General features: G+C 44.9%; 1 protein-coding gene and 1 pseudogene across 3 annotated transcripts in view; both read left to right on the top strand.

Annotated features, from left to right (window-relative positions):
- MATN2 (matrilin 2) overlaps nt 1-12834 on the top strand; it is a 139153-nt gene that overhangs the window by 73696 nt on the left and 52623 nt on the right. The gene's annotated exons all lie outside the window — the stretch shown is intronic.
- Nucleotides 9682-11192, top strand: LOC123944760 (annotated as a pseudogene).

Below are 12834 nucleotides of genomic sequence, written 5' to 3'. Positions count from 1 at the left end.
CCGAGCTGAAGGCAGAGGCTTTAATCCACTGAGCCACCCAGGCGCCCCCGTTTGCTTGTTTTTACTACATACTGATGGGAATGAAAACTGCCCTCATCAGAGGTCCACAAATGGAATTGGTCTCCTAAGCCTTGGAGGTTTTATTTATTTTTTTCTTAATCTGCGGGTGGTGACAGTGATAGGGAGCAAGTTACCAAACCCACTAATGGGGCGGGGGGGGGGGGCAAAAGAGAAGTCAACATGCTTCATTCATTTTTATCATGCAAGTAATATACTTTCATTGAGGATAAACAGATTAAATAGATGAGCCCTGGGTGATTTATGCAGCTGATGAACTGCTGAACACTACATCTGAAACTAATGATGTACTGTGTGTTGGCTAATTGAATTTAAATTAAAAAAAAGGGATTAAGCAGATGAGAAAAATCACTATTAATAGTTTGTTGTATTTTCTGCCAGACTTCTCCCCACACACATATCTAATTCAAGGAGCACCTGGGTGGCTCAGTCGGTTCAGCACCTGACACTTGATTTTGGCTCAAGTCACGATCTCAGGGCTGTGAGATCGAGCCCCTCGGTGCAGAATCTACTTGAGATTCTCTCTTTCCCTCTGCCCCTCCCCCCACTCATGCATGTGCTCTAAATAAATAAATAAAATCTTTTTAAAAACTTACAAAAAGGCACCTGGGTGGCTCAGTGGGTTAAGCCTCTGCCTTTGGCTCAGGTCATGATCTCAGGGTCCTGGGATCGAGGCCCGCATCGGGCTCTCTACTCTGTGGGGAGGCTGCTTCTCCCTCTCTCTCTGCCTGCCTCTCTGCCTACTTGTGATCTCTCTCTCTGTGTCAAATAAATAAATAAAATCTTTTAAAAAAATAAAAAATAAAATAAAAATTTACAAAAATATCTAATTCAAAACATTTTGTTAATGTTGAACAAAATGAGGTCATACTGTTTACTGTGTCTAAAATATTTTTTCCCTTACTGGTAGTTAAATGGGTGGAAACATTGGGTGCTGTTGGGTCAGAAGGAAATCGGGCCATTGGGAATAAGGCCAGTGGATAAGCTTCAGGAAAAAGGAGGAGTGTGTCTGGTTAATCATGAGAGGGAAGGAGCAGGGAAAGCCCAGAGCTTGTGTGGGCAATAAGGAGTAGATGGGGTGGGGCGGTAGGGGCCGTGGCTGGGGCAGGAGGCCTGCCCTGGGCTTTGGGAAACTGGAGGGTGGTGAGGAACCCAGTTTTCTGAGCATTGCCACAAATAATTGCCTTATCGTTCCTGTGTGGTAGAGAACCTCGGTGTCTCTAGGGGTCCAGTGCTGCTTGGTGGAGCTATGCTGAGTGCAGAGCCAATGGCGGAAGTAAGAGAAACTACAGAAGATTAGAGAAGAAGGTCATTCTAATGACCAGGGTGGGGAAAATCTAGGAAAGGAAGGAAGGGTAGCCATTGGACAGGTGTCCAAGGCAAGGGGAGACATGAAGGGCCGTAATGGTGTGGACATGGCAGAGCTCTCAAAGCTCGAAGGCTGGGTAGGGAGGGGCAGGCCTTGCTCCTGAGAGCGGGTAGATGAGGGGGAGACTGTCACAGGGATGCCAGACTGAAAGCTAAGCAGGCAGTCTTACTCGAGGACAGCAGTCAGAAGGGGCTTGTCAAAGATGGAGACTCCAGGTGTCAGATTGAGACAGGAAATTTAAGAGAAGCAAAGGCTGGTGGGGACTCTGGAAGCTCTCTGTCAGCAGCTGGTCTGGATGGCCTGTGTGTAGATGGGAACGTTAAGAATATGGGGACCATGAATCCCAGTTAATCCAGCATGATCCCTGCTTATGCCTGTTGGCTTAGTTCTCAACAGCCTCCCTTTCGCTTTCGAAGGGGTTCTAGTCTGGGGTGACAAATTACAGGGTCACCCCAGTTAAGGCCAGCCTGGCTTAAACAGTGGAAGAGACCCACTCTGTTGAAGCAGAGAGCGCCTGCAGGTGTGAAGTAGAGGGAGGAACTGAAGATACCAGCTGCGAGCAGAGCGTTCAGGGCTTTGAAAATCAGGGTGAAGAGTCTGGACTCATCTCTGCAAGAGAGACACTGAAGGGTTTCTAATCGGAAGCGACAAATGTAAAGCCTTGTTTTAGGAAACCGAATCTCATGGTGAACGAAGGACAGATTCCAGAAGGAAGATGGTGAGGGATGGAAAGACCAGTCAGGAGACTCTGGCAGTCCTCAAGGAGAGGTGACGAGGGCCAGAGTTTGAGGGACGACTGAAGAGATGGAGAGGGAGGGAGTAAGGCATGAGGAGACGCTGTGAGTAAAGGGGCAGAGGAAAAGTCAGAAGTCGCTCCTGAGTTTGAGCCTCCATTGATTCTGACAGATAATGAGCAGTTTTAGACAAGGTGAGTCTGAAGTTAAGGTGGGACCCTGACAAGGACGTGTCAGGAGGGAGGAGAAAAGATTACCTCATGATGAGGGGAGGTGAGAACCAACAGCCAGCTGGGAAGCCACGTAGTGCATTCTTTCCTAAATTTTAATTTCCATCTAATTTTCACTTTAAATGCATATTTGTGTGTGTGTCTGTTTTGACCTTCAGTACAGTAAGACCTGGGCTTCAATCCCAGTTCTGCTGCTCACTGGTCATGGGTCATTTCATGTCTGAGCCTCCGTTTTTCTCATCCATATTGTAGAGTAATAATATCTACGTCATAGAGTGTTGTGGGAGTTAAGTTTCTAATACACACAAGACCATTATTATCATTATTACAATGTATATCATCATCATCACCATCATCATCATCATCATTTCCTGGCTATCCTGAAGTATGGAGTGAGGAGAGAGTGAAGGCCTGAGCCTTGCTGGCCTGAGCCACATGTAGGGAGCCGGGGGGACAAGTGGGGCAGAAAAAATATCTGTGAAGGAACAGCCTAAGGTGGGGGTGGGGGAGGGGAGAGGTGGGCAAAAGAATCAGAAGTCATGGAATATGATGGGAAAGAGAATTTCTAGGCCAGGTCAATATCAATGTCATGCTCCAGTGAGGCCAAAGGGAACAGAACTTAGAGAAAAAGCCATTGAGTTGAGTCATGGATTCATCTCAGCAAATATTTCCAAACTCTCTGCCAGGCACTCTGCTGGCCATTAGGGACACAAAGATGGCCAGAAGCCCACTGATAATGACCAAGAGGGGTGGAACGATTTCAGGGGGAGGGGGAGGTGGTGGGACAGCGGGGACGACAACTCTAAATTATTTATTTATAACGTGTGGTAGAAATTCATTACGTCCAGCTACAGATGAAAGGACGCAACCTTCAAAGCTGTGGGTCTAGCACTTTGACTCATCCCAGAGTTATGACCGTGACCTGCATGAAAATCCAATTCTTAGCCATCCTCAGGACTTTTAAAGACAGCATTTCCATTTTTGAGTTAAAGGAACATTAAATTCTAGTGTTGGAGTTCCATTTCCCTAACTGCTCATTTCACTCTGGATGGTACTGAATTTATTTCCATATTCAGGTGATCGAGGATGGATTCCCAACCTAGGTTCTCCTTTTGCTTTAATTGAGTTCCCTCTATTTGTAATCCCTCAGCTGCCTCTGAAACTGTGTTAATTTCCACCCAACGCTGCATTTTTCAAAGACCATTTATCTCTATCTTTAAGGGTCACTTTTCTGCTGTACTTGTTCTTCTGGTATTTACCAACTGTCTTGTCTTTGGGGGTAACTTTGGTCCAGTTTGCATCTTATCTGCCTAAGCAGATTGTAAACCCTTGGGGAGAGGCCAATGAGTGTCCTTTTCATCTTTCACAGAGTAGACTTGTGTGTTTCAGTACATCTACAGAAGCTGAGTGATTGATCACAATCTCAAGCCGTCATATATTTTAAAAAGCCTTGTTCCCGCGATGCCTTTTCCAATTCCAAAGTCAACTTTTGCACACTAAAGAAATTGTCAGAATAAATGTGTATAAAGTCAAACTCTGAAAGCCGTTCCTCTTCAGGTTCACTTCCTGGAAGCAATCTCTGCTAAAAGCTTGGCTTCTCCTTTATGCCTTTCTTCTAAGATGTCTTATGTGTAGTATTTGCTTGTCATGACCATCCAGGGTTTAACACAATGCCCATTGTATAGTAATTGCTCAGTAAGTGGTTGTGGAACAAATGAATGGCATTAAGGTATTTCTTAACCCCCAAATTCAGTTTTTTTTTTTTTGTTTGTTTGTTTTTTTATTTATTTGACAGAGAGAAATCACAAGAGAGGCAGGCAGAGAGAGAGAAAGGGAAGCAGGCTCTCCGCCGAGCAGAGAGCCCGATGCGGGACTCGATCCCAGGACCCTGAGATCATGACCCGAGCCGAAGGCAGCGGCTTAACCCACTGAGCCACCCAGGCGCCCCCCAAATTCAGTTTTATCTGAATAAAGATGCAGGGTGATAAAAACCTAATCCACATTTATTGAATGTCACAAAGTCATAATTTACTATACTATACTTGGTGTATAGTTGCAACAACTCTATGGGGTAGGTATTATTGTTACCACATTTTATAAGTCTCTTAATCTGTGTCTGTTTCAACGACTTTATCTGTAAATTGAGGATAACAATAATTTGTACCTCAAAGGATTGTTGTGAGGGTTCAATGAGTGGGTATATGTAAGACGTTTGTTAAAATTTTATTGTCATTTTATTGTTTGATACAGGGGCAACTGATAAACATTAGCTGAATTTGAATTTCTGTATCCTCTTTATTTAAATATTTTATTTATAGAGCAAATGAGAGAAAGAGAGAATGAGTGTGAGGGAGGGGAGGTGTATAGAGAGGGAGGGAGAGGGAGAGAGAGAGAATCTTTTTTTTTAAGACTTTATTTATTTAACAGAGATCACAGGTAAGCAGAGAGGCAGGCAGAGAGAGAGAGAGGAGGAAGCAGGCTTCCTGCTAAGAAGAGAGCCCAATGTGGGGCTCGATCCCAGGACGCTGGGATCATCACCTGAGCCAAAGGCAGAGGCTTTAACCCACCGAGCCAAACAGGTGCTCTGGGAGAGAGAGAATCTTAAGCAGACTCTGTGTTGACATGAGCCCAATGCAGGGATTGATCTCATGACCCTGAGATCATGATCTGAGCTGAAACCAGGAGTCAGATGTTTAACCGACTGAGCCACCCAGGCACTCCTGAATTTCTATAACCTTTATGAACTTTTGTCTTCTTTTGAATGCTTGCATTTAACAGCATGTCAGATGTATGCTACATTTACAGAATCAGATTGAGGCACGTACTCAGAACGATGGTGGCACATAGCCATGGGGCTTTAGCGGGACATTACTGCTACCTTCAGAGCTTTCCCCCTGGATTCTGCTCTACCAGTCACCTTCATTGAGGAGGGGATGATCGGTAGTTGAGTTGGGGAGAGGGATGGGACGATCCATTTTTATATGGAAAGTTCAGCTTTTTAGACCATCAGCTAACCGCCCATGTTTGATGCGTGACCTCCCCCAATTCCAAGCTGTTAAGTATTGGATTACTCCCCATACTGGTTTGCTAGGGTCATAACAAAGCCACAGAGTGAGTGGCTTTAACGTTAGAGCTTTATTTTCTCACCATTCTGGACTCCAAGGTCAAGGTGTCACCACGGTTGGTTTCTTTTGAGGTCTCTCTCCTTGACTCGTAGAAGGTCGGTCCCTTCCTGCCTCTGGATGTGGTCTTTCTTCTGGGTACACACTTACCTGGTGCCTTTTTGCGTGTCCAGGTCTCCTCTTCTTATAAGGACCCCAGTCAGACTGGAGTAGGGTTCACCCGAATAGCCTCATCCTCATTGATTCACTTCTTTAAAGGTCCTATCTCCAACTACAGTTATATCCTGACTGGGTTTAGGACTTAAACATCTGTCTTTAGTGTGGGGAAGACCATTCAGCCCAGAATGCTTCCCTATTGTTCCAAAATCAATAAGAAACTCTCCGAGTTTCAGACTCCTGCATATAGAAACCCGGCTGGGCCCTCAGTGGAGATGTTTTAGGACAGTGACTCTACGTGGTTATCTCCTATATACTCAGCAAGTCAAATGCGTCTACCATTTCAACCAAATGATGAATTTGGTTTTTCTTACTCTGTCGTCAACAAACTTTAAAACCCCAATGTTCCTCTTTGAAATATCCTATTTCTACTGATGCCATCCCCTTGCAGACTGATGCCTCCTGAGAAATCTTTGGAATGTGACCGGGTTGTAAACTGGAGACCCTCCATCTTGGGCTCCATTACCTTGCACCAAAGTACCATTTATCCTTGGACACAGCTGAGTTTAGGCAGAGTCTGAACATAGGGAGACTGCTTCTAACCCTGTGATTTTAACCCTTTGTGATCTGGAGAGCCAAATTCCCTACTATCGGGGAATGACCCTTTCTGCATATAAAGGAGAGCGTATGGATATGTCAGGCAAAACAACCGAGAAAGATTTTGTTGAAGGAGATGAAGACTTGGAACAAGGAGCATCTCTGAGTATACACATGGAGCACCTCCATACATCTGCCCCTGAACTTGGCCTCTCTCTTTACAAGTACAGTTTTGCAACCAAGGAAGTTAGGCCAAGAACCCAAAGCATGTGGCAAAGTGTGTCAGGGTTGAATGGACTGGAACTCTCTTGGTCTTAAAAAGCTTTGAGGTTCACATCCTTGAGGTGGGCTCCTCCACATCTGATGTTGTCCTAATGGCCTCTTCTGCTGTCCCCAGCAGCCTGGCAGCAAGCCAGTGAGTGGCCCTCAAGCCAAGGCGGGGATTGGACACCGTGGGGTTTTACAGGCCAGGGTCTTGAGGCCTAGGACTGCTTGACTCCCGCCTTGCCAACCTCCCCTCTCCCCTTCAGTTCCCCAGATTGCTGAGCACACAAAAACCAAAACCAGCAGGAGAATCAAAGTCCAGGAGAAGCCATGAGCTTGAGCCTGTGGTTGGCCGATTGATGGAAAGTGTCTTTCAAAGAGTGGAATCATAAAAAACCACATATCCAAACCTATCCTAACATTTTTGTTTTTATTGAAAACACATAAATGTACTTTTAATAAAAAATACCTTTAATTACACTTCTAAAAAGTACTAATTTGAAGTCCATTTCTAAAATATATGATTAAAATTTTTTTCTTACATAAATCATGTTCATAATGTACTGTCCACGATTTTCAACTTTGGTTTCCTTAAATTGGAGCAAGAATTGGAAGACTTCTGTAAAGTAGTCTAAGGGCAGAATCCTTGTAAATTTTCATGAAAATTTCCCAATCTTTTACATGTTTTATCCATGCCTGCTTCCACGCAATTTTGGTTAGCAAATTGCTTTAATTAGTTCTTTCCAAAGCTTTCAATTTAGTTTTTGCTTTTTTAAAAAGCTCAATTTGTTTTAATGCCTATATTTAATTGTTTTTTATAGTATTTATAATTATTTACAATAACATATATAAATGGCATATATAGGTTTGGGAACAAAACCAATTTTGACTCTTTGGCAGAGGTTCTCAAATTTTAACATGCATGAGAATCATCTGGAGGTCTTGTTAAAACACAGATTCTTGGGTCCTATACCCAGTTTCTGATTCACTAAGTCTGTAGTGGGATCTGAGAATTTGCATGACTGACATGGTCTTAAATGATGATTTTTGCAGCTGGTTCACAACCACGGTTTGAGAACCAAAGCTTTACAAGCATGCAGTCAGTCAATAGGGAAAGTACACAGGTATTCTGGAGCACAGGTGTTCCACCACAGCTATTCAGAAGCACAGGTGTTCCAACAGCCTGGAGCATTTTGTATGCTCTGGGCATCAGGTCCCATATTCTCAGAGGGAATGAAAAGCATTGATTGATCAGGCATTGGGTAAGTGGAGGTCAGTTGAAAGAGCTTCTTCTCTACAACTCTATTAACTACCTGATCCAACACTAAATGTTCTAGAGCATTCTGGAAAAATGCAACTTTGGAGTATAGGGCCTAGATTTTAGGCCTAAGCAAAACCTCCAACCCGTCCTCACTCTAATAAGGGGCCAACATACTCCGGTGTCTCTCTCAGGGAGAGCTGGCTGGGCTCAGAAATTACACCTCATGGCATGTAAGAGGAAGTTTCAAGAGAGGGGGAGAATTTGAGTTTCTGACTTTAGGTATAGTTAGCGTTCCATTCATCATTGTGGTATTGTCACCGTCCTGGAACCTGGAAGTCAGAGGAGCCGCTCTTCTCTTCGGTGGGGACACTCAAAAGTGGCCTGAGGTGGGTCAAGCTGACAAGCAGGTGGCCCTTGTCAGTGGTTGGGAGATTTTTAAGAAGGCGGATGAGGCCCAGCATGGGGAGGTCGGAGGTGGGAGGTGCCCACTGCCAACACAGGTCAGTGTGGGCCACAGCATGGCCCACTCCTGTGACCTGCAGACTGGGACCCATGCCAGGGCTTGGTCTCACGGTCCTCTGTTTCCGCGACTATTTGCGCAGTGTTACAGTGGTTCTTAAATAATGAGACATTAGCTTTTAGAAGACTCTGGTGCTAAATCACTATTTATGGTATGACTCAACTCCAGCAACTGGCTTAGGTCCCATGACACGCAGATCCTGCGACTATGTGAATGTACTGTTCCCACAATGACTTGTGTATTAAACCCTCAAATATTAGGTGCTGTTAGAACTCTTTAGGGAGGCGAAGTCACAAAAATGATACTTTGGACAGAAACTTAACGAAGCCTGGAAGTAAAAGGATAAGCACAACACAGCCTTTAAAAGTCTATAGATTTGGGGCGCCTGGGTGGCTCAGTGGGTTAAAGCCTCTGCCTTCGACTCAGGTCATGATCCCGGGGTCATGGGATCCAGCCCCGCATTGCGGTCTCTGCTCAGCAGGGAGCCTGCTTCCCTTCCTCTCTCTCTCTGCCTGCCTCTCTGCCTACTTGTGATCTCTGTCTGCCGAATAAATGAATAAAATCTTTAAAAAAATAAATAAATAAAAATAAAAGTCTGTAGGTTTTTCCTTTGCATATTTTGATTGCTATGTTAAGTATGCCATTATCCTCCCAGTGAGTGGTTTTGGTTTTCAAATGACACGTGTATTAATTGTGGATCCTATTTCCTTTTTATCATTTCTAAGTTTTTGATACTAGAATATCCCAAAATATTATAGAGGGAAATGTTTTTTTTAAACATACATAATTTTATTACAAAAGTTTTTTTTAAAAAACAAAATGCAACATTCTAAAAAACCCAAAATTTACTATTTGGGAAATGCTTTTTTAGAATTTATTTATTTATTTATTTATTTATTTATTTGGAAAAGGGGGAGGGGCCAAGGGGGGGAGAGAGAGAGAAACTTAAGCAGAAACTTAACCATGCAGAGCTGGACATGGGGCTTGATCTCATGACCCTGGGAACAACCTGAGCCAAACCAAGAATCAGGTGCTTACCCAGCTGAGCCACCCAGGCCCCAAAGGAAATATTTTAATTTTTTTTAAAGAGATTATTTATTTATTTGACAGAAATCACAAGTAGGCAGAGAGGCAGGCAGAGAGAGAGGAGGAAGCAGGCTCCCTGCTGAGCAGAGACTGCAATGCGGGGCTTGATCCCAAGACCCTGAGATCATGACCTGAGCCAAAGGAGAGGCTTAACCCTCTGAGCCACCCAGGCACCCCTCAAAGGAAATATTTTTAAAAGGAAAAACAAATCGCTTTTTCGCAACGGGTTTGCAGCCAGAACACAGGTGTCGTGAAAACCAACGCTCAGCCTAAACCAGAATGGGGAAGGAAAAGACTCATATCAACATTATTGTCATCGGACACGTAGATTCGGGCAAGTCTACCACCACTGGTCATCTGATCTACAAATGTGGTGGGATCGACAAAAGAATTATCGAAAAATTCGAGAAGGAGGCTGCTGAGATGGGAAAGGCTCCTTCAAGTATGCCTGGGTCTTGGATAAACCGAAAGCTGAACGTGAACGTGGTATCACCATTGATATCTCCCTGTGGAAATTCGAGACCAGCAAGTATTATGTGACCATCATTGATGCTCCAGGACACAGAGACTTTATCAAAAACATGATTACAGGCACATCTCAGGCTGACTGTGCTGTCCTGATTATTGCTGCTGGTGTTGGTGAATTTGAAGCAGGTATTTCCAAGAACGGGCAGACCCATGAGCATGCCCTTCTGGCTTACACACTGGGTGTAAAACAACTAATTGTTGGTGTTAGCAAAATGGATTCCACTGAGCCACCCTACAGCCAGAAGTGATACGAGGAAATCGTTAAGGAAGTCAGCACCTACATTAAGAAAATTGGCTACAACCCCAACACAGTAGCGTTTGTGCCAGTTTCTGGTTGGAATGGTGACAACATGCTGGAGCCAAGTGCTAACATGCCTTGGTTCAAGGGATGGAAAGTCACCCCTAAAGATGGGAATGCCAGTGGAACCACACTGCTTGAAGCCCTGGATTGCATTCTGCCACCACCTCGTCCAACTGACAAGCCCTTGCATCTGCCTCTCCAGGACGTCTACAAAATTGGTGGTATTGGTACTGTCCCTGTGGGCCGATTGGAGATTGGTGTTCTTAAGCCTGGCATGGTGGTCACCTTTGCTCCAGTCAATGTTACCACTGAAGTCAAGTCTGTTGAAATGCACCAGGAAGCTTGGAGTGAGGCTCTTCCTGGGGACAGTGTGGGCTTCAATGTCAAGAACGTATCTGTCAAAGATGTTCGTCGTGACAATGTGGCTGGTGACAGCAAAAATGACCCACCAATGGAAGCAGCTGGCTTCACAGCTCACGGGATTATCCTGAACTATCCAGGCCAAATTAGTGCTGGATATGCACCTGTGCTGAATTGTCACACAGCTCACATTGCTTGCAAGTTTGCTGAGCTGAAGGAGAAGATAGATTGTCGTTCTGGAAAAAAGCTGGAAGATGGTCCCAAGTTCTTGAAATCTGGTGACACTGCCATTGTTGATATGGTTCCTGGCAAGCCTATGTGTGTTGAGAGCTTCTCTGACTATCCTCCTCTGGGCCGTTTTGCTGTTCGTGACATGAGACAGACGGTTGCTGTGGGTGTCATCAAAGCAGTGGACAAGAAAGCAGCTGGAGCTGGCAAGGTCACCAAGTCTGCCCAGAAAGCTCAGAAGACTAAATGAATATTATCCCCAATACCTGCCACCCCAGTCTTAATCAGTGGTGGAAGAACGGTCTCAGAACTGTTTGTGTCAATTGGCCATTTAAGTTTAATAGTAAAAGACTGGTTAATGATAACAATGCATCATAAAACCTTCAGAAGGAAAGGAGAATGTTTTGTGGACCATTTGGGTTTTTTTTGTGTGTGGCAGTTTTAAGTTATTAGTTTTTAAAATCAGTACTTTTTTTTAAAGATTTTATTTATTTATTTGACAGACAGAGATTACAACTAGGCAGAGAGGCAGGCAGAGAGAGAGAAGGAAGCAGGCTCCCCGCTAAGCAGAGAGTCCAATGTGGGGCTCGATCCCAGTCCTGGGATCGAGCCCCACATTGGACTCTGGGATCATGACCTGAGCTGAAGGCAGAGGCTAACCCACTGAGCCACCCAGGCACCCCTAAAATCAGTACTTTTTAATGGAAACAACTTGACCAAAAATCTGTCACAGAATTTTGAGACCCATTAAAACAAAAAGTTTAATGAGAAAAAAAAAAAAAAAGGAAAAAAAGAAAAACAAATCATCCATAAACTACACCTAAACACTGCAAGAATTTTTACTTCTGATTTCCAGGCTTTAGACATACCTAGAAGCTCTATTTCCCCTGGTTGTAATCCCTGTAAATATTCCATTTTTAGATCTACTTCTTTCACCAAACTTTATCTGTCTTCCTATTTACAGTTGTATTAGGATGAGAATATTGATAACTATCTAGTGCCCCAAATGGAACTCCTGATCTTCTTCCACAAAACCCACTGCACCTCCCCCCTTTGGATGACAGCAGCTCCAGCCACACGCCAGATCCCCCAAGTCAGCCTTCCTCCCTCTCTTTCGCTCCTTCCCACCTCTATTCCAGCAGGACCCCCCACTGTCCCCACCTGAACTTATACCTGGTGTATTGGCTTCCTAGGGCCGCCATCACAACAGACCACAAACTGGGTGACTGAACTCAACAGAAAGGTATTGCCTCCTAGTTCTGGGCTAGAAGCCTGAAGCTGAGGGGCTGGCGGGGCCGTGCTCCCCCTGGAACTTGGAGGGGGAATCCTCCTTTGTTCTGGCAGTGACTGTTGACCCTTGGCATTCCTCAGCCTGTGGCCACATCACTCCAGCCGCCATCCTTGCGTGGTGTTCTCCCTGTGTGTCCATGTCTTCATGTAGCATTCTCCTCTCCCTATAAGGACACCATCCATATTGGGTTGGGGCCCACCCATAGGACCTCATTGCCACTCCATTGTATCAGCAAAGACCCTATTTCCAAAGAAGATCACATTCACAGGTTCCAGGATGAGGACTTCAACCTATCTTTTTTGGGAATACGGTTAGCCCAGAAGACCCAGAACATGGCTCCTCTGTCTCCCCCACCCACCCCTGTCCCACACCATCCTACTTCCAGCCTCCACTGTTCCTCACTGGGATGACTGTAGCCTTCTAACTGGTTTTCTACTGTCATACTTGCCGTCTGTGGTCTGTTCTCCTTTCCTGTGTTCAGAACCGTCCAGGGACTCCCTGCTCACTCAGAGTAAAAACCAAAGTCATCACTGTGGGCCTCAGTGCTTCCTGATGCGCTCGTCCTCACCTCCCACCTATTTCTGCTCCAGCCACATTGGCTTCCCTGTGGGTCCTTCAGTACACCAGGCAGATGCCCACCTTGTGACCTTCGTGCTTGCTGTTCCTTTTACCCCAATGCTTGCTCCCTCTCAGTTATCCGCTTGGTTCA

The sequence above is a fragment of the Meles meles genome, chromosome 1, assembly GCF_922984935.1.
Source record: "Meles meles chromosome 1, mMelMel3.1 paternal haplotype, whole genome shotgun sequence".
Taxonomy (NCBI): domain Eukaryota; kingdom Metazoa; phylum Chordata; class Mammalia; order Carnivora; family Mustelidae; genus Meles; species Meles meles.
This window is presented reverse-complemented; position numbering and strand designations above follow the sequence as displayed.